The sequence below is a fragment of the Cololabis saira genome, chromosome 9 (assembly GCF_033807715.1).
Source record: "Cololabis saira isolate AMF1-May2022 chromosome 9, fColSai1.1, whole genome shotgun sequence".
Taxonomy (NCBI): Eukaryota; Metazoa; Chordata; class Actinopteri; order Beloniformes; family Belonidae; genus Cololabis; species Cololabis saira.
This window is the reverse complement of record NC_084595.1, coordinates 9,089,429-9,101,554: the sequence shown is the minus strand read 5'-3', so window position 1 is coordinate 9,101,554 and position 12,126 is coordinate 9,089,429.

Genomic DNA, 12,126 nt, shown 5'->3' with positions numbered 1-12,126 from the left:
TTCCTTCCTTCTTTCCTCCTGCTCTCTTCTTCCTTCCTCCTTTCCTTGTTTTCTCCCTTCCTTCCTTCCTTCCTTCCTTCCTTCTTTTTTCCCTTCTTTCCTTCTTTCCTCCTGCTCTCTTCTTCCTTCTTCCCTTCCTCTTTTCTCCCTTCCTTCCTCCTTTCCTTGTTTTCTCCTTTCCTTCCTTCCTTCCTTCCTTCCTTCCTTCCTTCCTTCCTTCCTTCCTTCCTTCCTTCTTTTTTCCCTTCTTTCCTTCTTTCCTCCTGCTCTCTTCTTCCTTCTTCCCTTCCTTCCTTCCTTCCTTCCTTCCTTCCTTCCTTCCTTCTTCCCTTCCTTCCTTCCTTCCTTCCTTCCTTCCTTCCTTCCTTCCTTCCTTCCTTCCTTCCTTCCTTCACGTACGTTGTGCGTGGATTTAACACAGAACCATAAATCAGCTTTACACAAAAACATCATCAACGGGAATTTATCATTTTTACCGCGAGATGATAAATTCTTACAGTGGGGAATTTTTTTGACGGTATATCGTGAACGGTAAAATATCACCCATTCCTAATCCTGACCAAACGAACAACTTTCAAACAAATCTTATTCTAATCAAACTGGTCGGTGAAAGTTTTCTTGTCTGTAATGAAGTAACTTGTGGTGGGATAACTGAGGTCCAATGTTGATAAGGAGTTGAATGTTTACAAAGGCAACTGATGTTCCTACAGTGTGGTAGTTGATCAAGCTTCCCGGTGAAAACCAGTCTCGCGGTTAGATAAGCACATGTCAAGGGCAAATTGTGTGAGTCGGCCTGTGCTGTGACGCTGCATATGAGAAGTTTTTGGTAAATTTCATAAATTATTGTAATTTGGTTGCATTTGATATCAGGTTTGTATTTCTGTAGATAAAAGGTTGAACAGAAAAAAAAATCATCCTGAATGATCCGAGATGTTTTGAACTGATTGTCTTTAATGCTTTAACTATTGTGTTGTCTTGATTTATAGCTAAAGTGATTGCGAGTCATTCTCCGATTTAAAAAAAAAAAAAAAACAAAACAGAATAAAACTCAACCATGAACATCATTTTTTGACAGATTATTCCGTGAAATGTTTCTGAAGTATGCTCTCTGTCGTTCTGTGATGTTTTCTTTCCTTCCAGTCACTGTAATTTTTGCAGATCTGTACGGTATCTGATATGAAAGTCACAATCCTCAATTCCTCAATAGCACTTCATGAATAAACTGTACTGCACAGTCTAAAAGGTAGTGAAAACCAATCCTCTGCTGCTTTACTCGTCCACTGCGATTCAGAGATTCCCATCTATTTATTTCTAATGTTTACAAAGGTGTGGATCACTTACTTAAACGCTGTTTACAAAATCAGTAAAACAGTTCCCGAGGCATCGGCTTTATAGACACTGTATGATGGATGAAACCATTTTGTTTACATTTGAATTGAAGATATTTTTTCTTTTCTCCAGCACATTCTTGTGTGGATTTTGAACAGTATTTCTGTACATTTAATAAACAGTCAAGTATCTTATTAAAGCCTTGCTGGTGTCAGAGTTTTTACTTTTCCACAGATTTGCAGATCTGAATCCAGATCCCCGTGTAACACGTTTTTACCACCGCTCTCTGCTGAAGGCAGCACTTTCAGCAGAATAAAGATGTCTGTGGAAACTATTGATTATACACTTGCATTACTGTAATGGTGCGTAATCGATACTGGAGTGGTTTCTCTACAGAGGACTTTATTCCCCTGCAAGGCTTTTCTCAGCAGTCTGAGAGAGGTAATGTAGACGTGTATGAAGAGGCGGACTAAAGAAGTGATGCTATTACGTTTATATCCAGATCCAGTTGTCTTGTAGCATCACAGGCAGGTGTAAAATACATACAAAAATACAGTCAGCGTTCTTTTATCTTAATATCACATTCATTATTTCTTGTCAGATCTGTGTTGCCTCCAGGGAATATGAAGCCTGAGACAATAAACCTCTAAGGATAATATCATCATGTCAAATATCAATAGTGGACTGACTCATCATTATACAGGACTGTCTCAGAAAATTAGAATATTGTGATAAAGTTCTTTATTTTCTGTAATGCATTTTAAAAAAACCAAAATGTCATACATTCTGGATTCATTACAAATCAACTGAAATATTGCAAGCCTTTTATTATTTTAATATTGCTGATTATGGCTTGCAGTTTAAGATTAAGATTCCCAGAATATTCTACTTTTTTGAGATAGGATATTTGAGTTTTCTTAAGCTGTAAACCATGATCCGCAATATTAAAATAATAAAAGGCTTGCAATATTTCAGTTGATTTGTAATGAATCCAGAATGTATGACATTTTTGTTTTTGTAATTGCATTACAGAAAATCACAATATTCTAATTTTCTGAGACAGTCCTGTACAATATTCATATGGGTTATTGTTTAGTCTTTAAGTAAATATCTGCATGCACATTAAGGTAAGGTATTCCAGCCACAAATCAATCTCTTCATATTCAAAACCTTTAAGTCCAAATGTTATTTTTTGAGATGTTATTGTCTTCGGTGCGTTGTGGGGAACGTGCAGTCTGTTTATATTTTATGAGTCTATTTTAATTATTTATTGACTGTATTTGTTGTTGTACGGCAACCTTGAGTGCCATGAAAGGCGCCCTATAAATAAAATGTATTATTTTCAGTACTGGAGTTGAGGGGGGATGAGGGGGGACGGCATCCCCCCTGAAATAAAAACAGTCCAAATCATCCCCCCTGTAAAACTGCCATCCCCCCTTTCCATCCCTTATGTCATTTCATCAATGAATGTGGTTTTACTGCTATTTCAACATTTAGAGTCATCACCAGAAAAATAACACCAGAAAAATAACTTATTTGACAGTTTTCACCTGTTTCAAGTAAATTTTCACTTGAAATAAGTAGGAAAATCTGCCAGTGGGACAAGATTTATCTTCTTATTACAAGCAAAAAAATCTTGTTCCACTGGCAGATTTTTCTACTAATTTCAAGTGAAAATCTACTTGAAACAGGTGAAAATTGTTGTTTTTTCCAGTGATGAGTCTTGTTTTAAGTGTAATGAGATTTATTTACTAAAATGAGACATTTTAACTAGAAATAAGACAAATATTCTTGTTAAGATTTTGAGTTTTTGCAGTGATCCATTTTACTTATCCTGTGAAGGACAGAGTCATATTGATAAGTTCAGAAAACTGTTTTTTATTGTTGTGTTTTGATGTATTTGATGTAAGCCCAGTGGATATTTAAAGCTTACAGAAGGCTGCATTTAACTGCTGCTATGTCATTCCTGCAGTATTTCTGCAGGTGTTTTGGTCACTGCTATTATTTGTAATATATTATATTATTTGTAATCAGCACAAATTATCTGTCCCCATATAATAAAATCCACCATCCCCCCTGATTTTATTTTACAACTCAAGTACTGATTATTATTATTATTATTATTATCAAACCCAAATACAAACCAAAACTGGTTGAAAATAGAGAAGCGTTATTGGCATGTTCCACAATCTGTTTATACGTGCAAGAACACAGAAAAGTGGCGTATGGATGATTTTTAACTGACCAAGTGATGCTGAGATCCAGATGCTTTGAAGAGGAGATGTTTAGGTGAGCAGGAGTAAAACGGAGAGCAAGGAGTCAAAGGTTTAAACGGTTTCTTCTCTGTATTGTCATAGGGAATCTGAGATTACAGGCACATAACACAGATGAAGACAAACCAGGACTGCTGGTATGTAACTATTGTTTCATCATGACATGGCTGTAAAGACACATTTTGAGCTCGAAACTGCCGATTGCAGGAGTGAAAGGGAGCAAGTAATTCAAGTAAAAGTATAAAAGTACTGGTTTCAAACTACTTAAAGTATAAAAGTAAAAGTAATGTAAGCCATTAAGGACAAAAGCCATTGAAAATGAATGTATCTTAGTATAATGCAAATATAAAGAACCATATATGTGTATTATTGAGCATTAACATGTGTTTCAGAGAGCAGGAGATATGATGACTAGTTGCCTATAAGTATTGTAATGGTGCAAAAAGTCAAACTTCAGAGGCATGTTATCATTTATCCTAACCTTTATTGGAATGTACATCCAAGTTTAGTTGCAGGAATCTGAGGGAACGGATGTAAGAACAAAACTGGACAAGAACATCTGAAACAACCACAACCAAATTCACTCTATCCGGATGGAGCAATTTAACTGGATAGTTTTATTTTAAAAGGCCGAAATGAAATAGAGTAACGAGGCTGTTTTTAAAATGTAAGGAGTAAAAAGTACAGATAATTGCGTGAAAATGTAAGGAGTAAAAGTAAAAAGTTGTCTGAAAAATAATTACTCCAGTGAAGTATAGATAACCAAAATTTCTACTTAAGTAAGGTAACGAAGTATTTGTACTTCATTACTTGACACCTCTGGTTAACATGAAGTAGCATCGCTGCAGATACTGAATTGTTGAAATGGTTGTGAGTATCAACTCCCAACATCTCCTCTTTACAGACAACACCGACTGAAAGACTGACAGAATGGTAAGATACAGGAGGATCACCGTGCTCTATTAACAGAACGTGTGATCCGAACATGTTACTGTAATATTGACTTGGGATATTGAACTGTTTGCTTGGAGTTTTTGTGGATGTTGTCTACCAAGAGAGTTCACCTGTGTTACCTGCCAAGGTTGCGTCCGATGTCTGTCAGTTCAGTTGTTGTCAGGCTGTGAACGCAACACCCAAAGATCGGACATCTCTGGATGCCAGCTCAAAAATAAACAGCAAATTCAATCCAAAGTTACAATAATGAATTAGGGGGGTGGAGCTCATGGTGAGGAAAGTAGTACCGGTTAGGGATGGGCGGTATGGACTAAAAAATGTATCACGATAATTTCTGGCATTTATCCCGATAACGATAAAAATTATGATACAAAAAATACCAATTCAACTCCACCTTTGTAACTATAAATCTATCACCACATTCAGTCTTTGGAGCCAAATCACTGCTCTAAAAGATACTGAATGCTACTAAACAATTAAATTGAATAATAAAAACCAATTAAATGAGTCCACCTGTACTGCAAAACTGTAATGATTCAAATCTGCCATGTTTGTTACACAAAAACCTCATCAATCGGAATGTATCTTTCTTTCTTTCTTTCTTTCTTTCTTTCTTTCTTTCTTTCTTTCTTTCTTTCTTTCTTTCTTTCTTTCTTTCTTTCTTTCTTTCTTTCTTTCTTTCTTTCTTTCTTTCAGGCTCATATCTTTCCTTCCTTCCTTCCTTCCTTCCTTCCTTCCTTCCTTCCTTCCTTCCTTCCTTCCTTCCTTCCTTCCTTCCTTCCTTCCTTCCTTCCTTCCTTCACGTACGTTGTGCGTTGATTAAACGCAGAACCATAAATCCGGCCTTACACAAAAACGTCATCAACGGGAATTTATCGTTTTTACCGCAAATTTTTTGGACGGTTTATCGTGAACAGAAAAATATCGCCCATTCCTAGTACCAGTAATAAAATATTGTGATCAGAGATAAGGAACGAGATAGAGAGCAAACACAGAAATGACATCAAATAGAATCATTGAGAAGAATAAATAAGAAATGACAAAAGAAAAGGGAGGGGAAAGAAGCTCTGTAAAATAAAATAGGAAGTACAACTTTCATACTAGTTTAAAGAAACACAGCGAGGCCAGATTTCAAAAAGTAAACATAGATCTCCAAATAACCAGCACAATGACCATACTGGAATAGAGAATCGCAGATCATAAATAATCTGACCCAAACTATCTGAACACATGAAGGAATCAAGCAGAAAAAAAAGACCATGACACAGTTTGTTTAAACACGCAAACATTGCTACACAGTGTGTAATTACTAATACAAGCTGTTGCTATTAAACAGTTGTTAAATGTGATCAAAAGACAATTCTGCAGCATGGATCTACGTTACTGCAGAGACTTTAGAGTCTGTTTCCAGAAATATGGTCTAATATGTATCACTTAACAGTGGATTAGTTGGCTGAAGTGCTCCGAATAGAAAGTATTTTAATTTCTGCCAGTCTGAATCAGCCGTATTTGGGAGACTTGAGCTGGCTGGATCACAGGCTAGGCTGAAATATTAATATCCAGACCACTAAAGTGGACTGCCAGGACTGTCCTCTTGATTAAATCAGCCAGTAATTGCAAAACCACTGCAGGTCTTTCACTTTGGGAGTACAGCTTTTTCATTTTTCGGGTGTCAAAGTAAAAAGTTTCCCTCTCACCGAATCCTTTCTAGAACTGTCATGGATAGAGACAAAAAATATATTATGTGCAACTGATGGAGACATAAGTTATCTTTATTTTCATATACAGGACTGTCTCAGAAAATTAGAATATTGTGATAAAGTTCTTTATTTTCTGTAATGCAATTAAAAAAAACAAAAATGTCATACATTCTGGATTCATTACAAATCAACTGAAATATTGCAAGCCTTTTATTATTGTAATATTGCTGATTATGGCTTACAGTTTAAGATTAAGATTCCCAGCATATTTTAATTTTTTGAGCATATTTGAGTTTTCTTAAGCTGTAAGCCATGATCAGCAATATTAAAATAATAAAAGACTTGCAATATTTCAGTTGATTTGTAATGAATCCAGAATGTATGACATTTTTGCATTACAGAAAATAAAGGACTTTATCACAATATTCTAATTTTCTGAGACAGTCCTGTACATTTTGAAAGCCTCTTATGACCAATGTTTAAAATATTAACAACCCTCCAGTTTAAAGCTGTGTCCTAATATTGTTTGGGTAGATTTGTACACTTTTTTCCATTATGGTTGATTAAAGAAAAACAACATGTTCTTACAGAGAAGTAACATGATTGTTCTGTTTGTTGCAGTTACTTTTATTATCATTGAACAATAATTTGCATTTGAAAACATTTTAAACCTTTTTATTTTGTTTTGTTCAAAAGGGTCAAGCAACCTTCAAGATAAGAAAGGATGAGAGAGAAGACCCAGCTGAGATTATGATAGAGGAAGTGAGACAGTTGAAGAGAATTTTAAGGAGTACAGCAAAAGACTTAAATATACCGCTCAGCACCCTCAGTAGCTACTGCAACGAGATCAGCCAGGAAGAGATTGATGGCAAGACGGGGTGAGATGTAGCTTTGGGTTACCAAAAAGAAAAAAGGATAGGCAGGTAAGACAGGCAAGTAAAAAGGTTTACTTGCTGTTGTGAATACCTGACTCCTGGTCAGAGAAGAAGCGAGCCGGTCCTAACTGGTCCACAGGATTTTCAAAACGGCACTCTTTTCTTTTAGCAAACAAGCCAGCAGCCATGAGCCTTGACCGAGCAATAATCTTCAACAAAAGTAATGTTGGGGAGTTCTTTAAGAATATGTAGCCCTCTCACCACGGACCAGTGTGTACGACGGTGGGCGCTTCAGATTTCTAGGTTCGTTTGGGCTGTTACTATGGGACTAGTAAAACTGTAAAATCACCACACAATCACATCAGACGACACAAGTAGCTTTAGTTGAGTAACCAACGGGCACTCGTTTAGTTTTTTAAAGCAATTGCAAGATGAAATAGTGCACATGAATTAAATTGACATAGGTACATTAGCCGGCATGAAAATAACCCCCAAAAATAATAAAAGAAAAGAAAAATGTCTTTGTGTGATTCTTATCACTGTTCCGAGCTCTGCTCATTCAAAAAAAGTCAGTCAAGTCACTGTTCGTTATTGGTCACTTGGACCGGTCAGAACCAGACGGCGGTCTGGTCCCTCTCCTGTGCTCCGTGTACAGGAGGATCATCAATTTGTGTTCGTTGGAGTGCACTCCTAATCACGCGTTCTAGTCAGCACCAGTCGGGTGACTGACATTCATACCATACACAGACAGTCCGTCTGTAGCTCTCAAGCAGGTCTTGGTCCTGGGTGGTGGCTCGCCATCTTGTCCGGATCTTCAACCTTATCCAAAAACCTGACCGAATCACATCCAATGCTCTAGCAACGACGACGTCTGGACACACTCACAAGGGGGTTTGGCCGAGTGGGATAACGTGGTTTTCTTTCACCAACTGCTGCTGGGTTCACCCCCTGACTCAACTAACACACAGCTAACAACAGCTGGTGTAACGTTTTGTTAGTTTAATACTGTTTAATACTGTTTTATGAGTTTATATTTCTCAGCGTCTGTTGGTTGCTTCTGTCCTCATGGAACGTCGCGTCAAAGAGAGTGAGCGCATGCGATGACGTCACATCTGAGACGTTGGGATTGCATGTAACGTGTGCTGCCATCTAGTGTTGCTTCTAATTACACCTCTTTTTATATAAATCAAACCAACTAATGAGGTTTTGTTAGTTGTAGAGGTAGATCGTTTTGTACATGTTCTCAAAATAAAACAACTTATAATATATTTTAATAAAAATAAAATGTTTCTTTAGTTAACCCAGTTAACTATTTTACAGCTTAGTAAGCTGGATTTTCCACCTGGGTTACAAATATATATAACTTTTATTTAACCAGGTAAAAAAACTCATTGAGATTAAAACCTCTTTTTCAAGAGTGACCTTGCCAAAATGGCAGCATAAAAACAATACAACAATACATATACATACAAACACAGACAGTCAGTCACACATTCCGGGAAAGCAATAGTAAAACAATAGTAAAATTTACACAACGAGGCAGTCACAAGAACCGAGAGAGCTAATTTCTCTGTCTTTTAAAATGGATTTGAATTTACCCAAGGATACAAGCTCAACCAATTTCAAGTCCTGCGCATCATTCCAGGTTGACGGGGCAGAAAACTGGAGCGCCTTTTTACCCAGTTCAGTTCAGGCTCTCGGGACCTGCATTTGAATAAAGTTCTGTATACAGTAGAGGCGCAGTAGTGATGATGACGTGGATTTTCTGGGCCAGTTTGAAGATGATGGATCAGTGACAGTCGGCTTTCTGCTTGGAGTTCCATGCCTTTGTTCGATTTTCTAAGTCTATTTCTGTCACCAATATTTCTAAGTTTTAAAACGCCAACCTGCGTCCAATAGTTTCCCATACAACAGCTTTGACTTTGAGTTGCTCTTACAGCACTTCACTTATTCATTTTATACCTCACATATCATATCACACATGTGCCTTTTTAAGAGGAAATTACACCATAAAGACAGGGTGCAGGTTCCTTATATCTGACAGATGATGAGGAAGATGTCAAACAAGAAGCAAAACTAGGTGGTGGTCAGGTGAGGATATAAGCGGGTTGGTTCAGTGATCTCTGCTGAAACGGGGTTCTCTCATCACCCTTGCTTGTGCTCAGTAGGAATGGGTGATATTCTAACGTTCATGATGTACCGTCAAAAAAATTCCCCACGGTAAGAATTTGTCATCTCGTGGTAAAAACGATAAATTCCCGTTGATGACGTTTTTGTGTAAAGCTGATTTATGGTTCTGCGTTAAATCCACGCACAACGTGCGCGTGCGTGAAGGAAGGAAGGAAGGAAGGAAGGAAGGAAGGAAGGAAGGAAGGAAGGAAGGAAGGAAGGAAGGAAGGAAGGAAGGAAGGAAGGAAGGAAGGAAGGAAGGAAGGAAGGAAGGAAGGAAGGAAGGAAGGAAGGAAGGAAATGAGCCAGAAAGAAAGAAAGAAAGAAAGAAAGAAAGAAAGAAAGAAAGAAAGAAAGAAAGAAAGAAAGAAAGAAAGAAAGAAATGAGCCAGAAAGAAAGAAAGAAAGAAAGAAAGAAAGAAAGAAAGAAAGAAAGAAAGAAGGAAAGAAAGAAAGAAAGAAAGAAAGAAAGAAAGAAAGAAAGAAAGAAAGAAAGAAAGAAAGAAAGAAAGAAAGAAAGAAAGAAAGAAAGAAAGAAAGAAAGAAAGAAAGAAAGAAAGAAAGAAAGACTCCAAAGACTGAATGTGGTGATAGATTTATAGTTACAAAGGTGGAGTTGAATTGGTATTTTTTTAATCATAATTTTTATCGTTATCGGGATAAATGCCAGAAATTATCGTGATACTTTTTTTAGTCCATACCGCCCATTCCTAGTGCTCAGCCACAGGGAGCAACTTTCCACCCTATTTTATTTTTGCAAGGGTGCATTTCACTTCTTCCTCAATGGCCTGCCAGGCTGCAGAGGAGAGGCCAATGCATCAAGGTGGATAAAGGAGAAACACTTCATTGATTTCTTCAAACATATGCAGGAGCTGTAAACACGCTAAATAGGGATCATCTCTCCTTTGAATGGACAATCGCAACTCCCATCCTTTTATCACGGGAAATTGTGTTGTAATATCATCTTTGCCACCAAACTGTTCACGGCCTATGATGTCTGGATGGTAAACATCACAGACTGTGCATTTATGATGTGCCTGGAATTATTGCCACGATATATCCCTTGACAGAAACGCTGACAAATCCAGTCTGGATTACACTCACTGGAATTTGTCCCTCTAATAGAGGTGTTTGAGCATAAAGATTTCGCCCTATCAACAGTCACAGACTGTCCATGTCCTACTATTACCTCTCCTCATCATGCTGCCTCTGCAATTCTCTCAACCATTCAATTAATGCTACGGCATCTCCACACCAGTATATCAATGCTGCCAAAGATTCGGCTCCAGGCCACAAGAGAATCAAGTTGCTAAAAAGAGTTCACCACTTTCTGACAGCCTCCTGCGCGCTGTATAGAGACATTTCCAAAGAGTGCCAGAAAGTGGGGACATAAATTATTCACCACAGGCCAGGCCCGGACTGGACTGGCCGTCGGGAGCAGTGACTGCAATGACTTTTGATCAATGATGAAGACAAAAGCACTGGACTGGTGGCTTATGTGTTAATGCCGTTTAAATATACATTTGATACAGAATATTGAGCTTTTAGTGATGACTTATCCATATGGGTATTATGGGTTTGTGGATGTGTGCAGCACCTGCTCCAGTGTGAGCATATGTGTGCAGTGTATGCAGTACTCGAGTTGTAAAAAGAAATCAGGGGGGGTGGTGGATTTCATCATATGGGGACAGATAATTTGTGCTGATTACAAATTATATAATATATTACAAATAATAGCACTGACCAAAACACCTGCAGAAATACTGCAGGAATGACATAGCAGCAGTTAAATGCAGCCTTCTGTAAGCTTTAAATATCCACTGGGCTTACATCAAATACATCAAAACACAAAAATAAAAAACCGTTTTCTGAACTTATCAATATGACTCTGTCCTTCACAGGATAAGTAAAATGGATCACTGCAAAAACTCAAAATCTTAACAAGAATATTTGTCTTATTTCTGGTTAAAATGTCTCATTTTAGTAAAAAAAATCTCATTACACTTAAAACAAGACTCATCACTGGAAAAAACAACAATTTTCACCCGTTTCAAGTAGATTTTCACTTAAAATTAGCAGACAAATCTTCCAGTGGAACAAGATTTTTTTGCTTGGAATAAGAAGATAAATCTTGTTCCACTGGCAGATTTTCTACTTATTTCAAGTGAAAATTTACTTGAAACAGGTGAAAATTGTCAAATAAGTTATTTTTCTGGTGTTATTTTTCTGGTGATGACTCTAAATGTTGAAATAGCAGTAAAACCACATTCATTGATGAAATGACATAAGGGATGGAAAGGGGGGATGGCAGTTTTACAGGGGGGATGATTTTGACCGTTTTTACTTCAGGGGGGGATGCCATCCCCGCTCAACTCCAGTACTGAGTGTATGAGTGGGGGTGAGTGAATGTATGACTTTGTGTCCCAGTCCGGCCCTGCCGTTCCGGATATTACTGAGAACTGTGATACATATGATCCTGTTGAAATAAAATAAAGACATTTCTAAAAGGTGAATAAAATATTCAAATGATTTGTATTTTCAATTCAATTCAATTCAATTTTATTTATATTGCGTCTATTACAACAGAAGTTATCTCTAGGATCTTTCCAGTAACCCAGAACATAAACCACCGAGCAATTTTTACATACACATTGTTAGAGCCAGTTTTGTATTGGTTTGTGCTCCCCATTTAATAACTTGTGAATTCTTGTAATGCCATTTTTTCCCAGTAGGTGGTGTATGGAGTTTGGGGGAATTGGTTTCATAGAGGTGAGGCTAATCACGGGCAGGTGTGCAGGTGGTGCCCCGTCTTGATTCATTCATTTT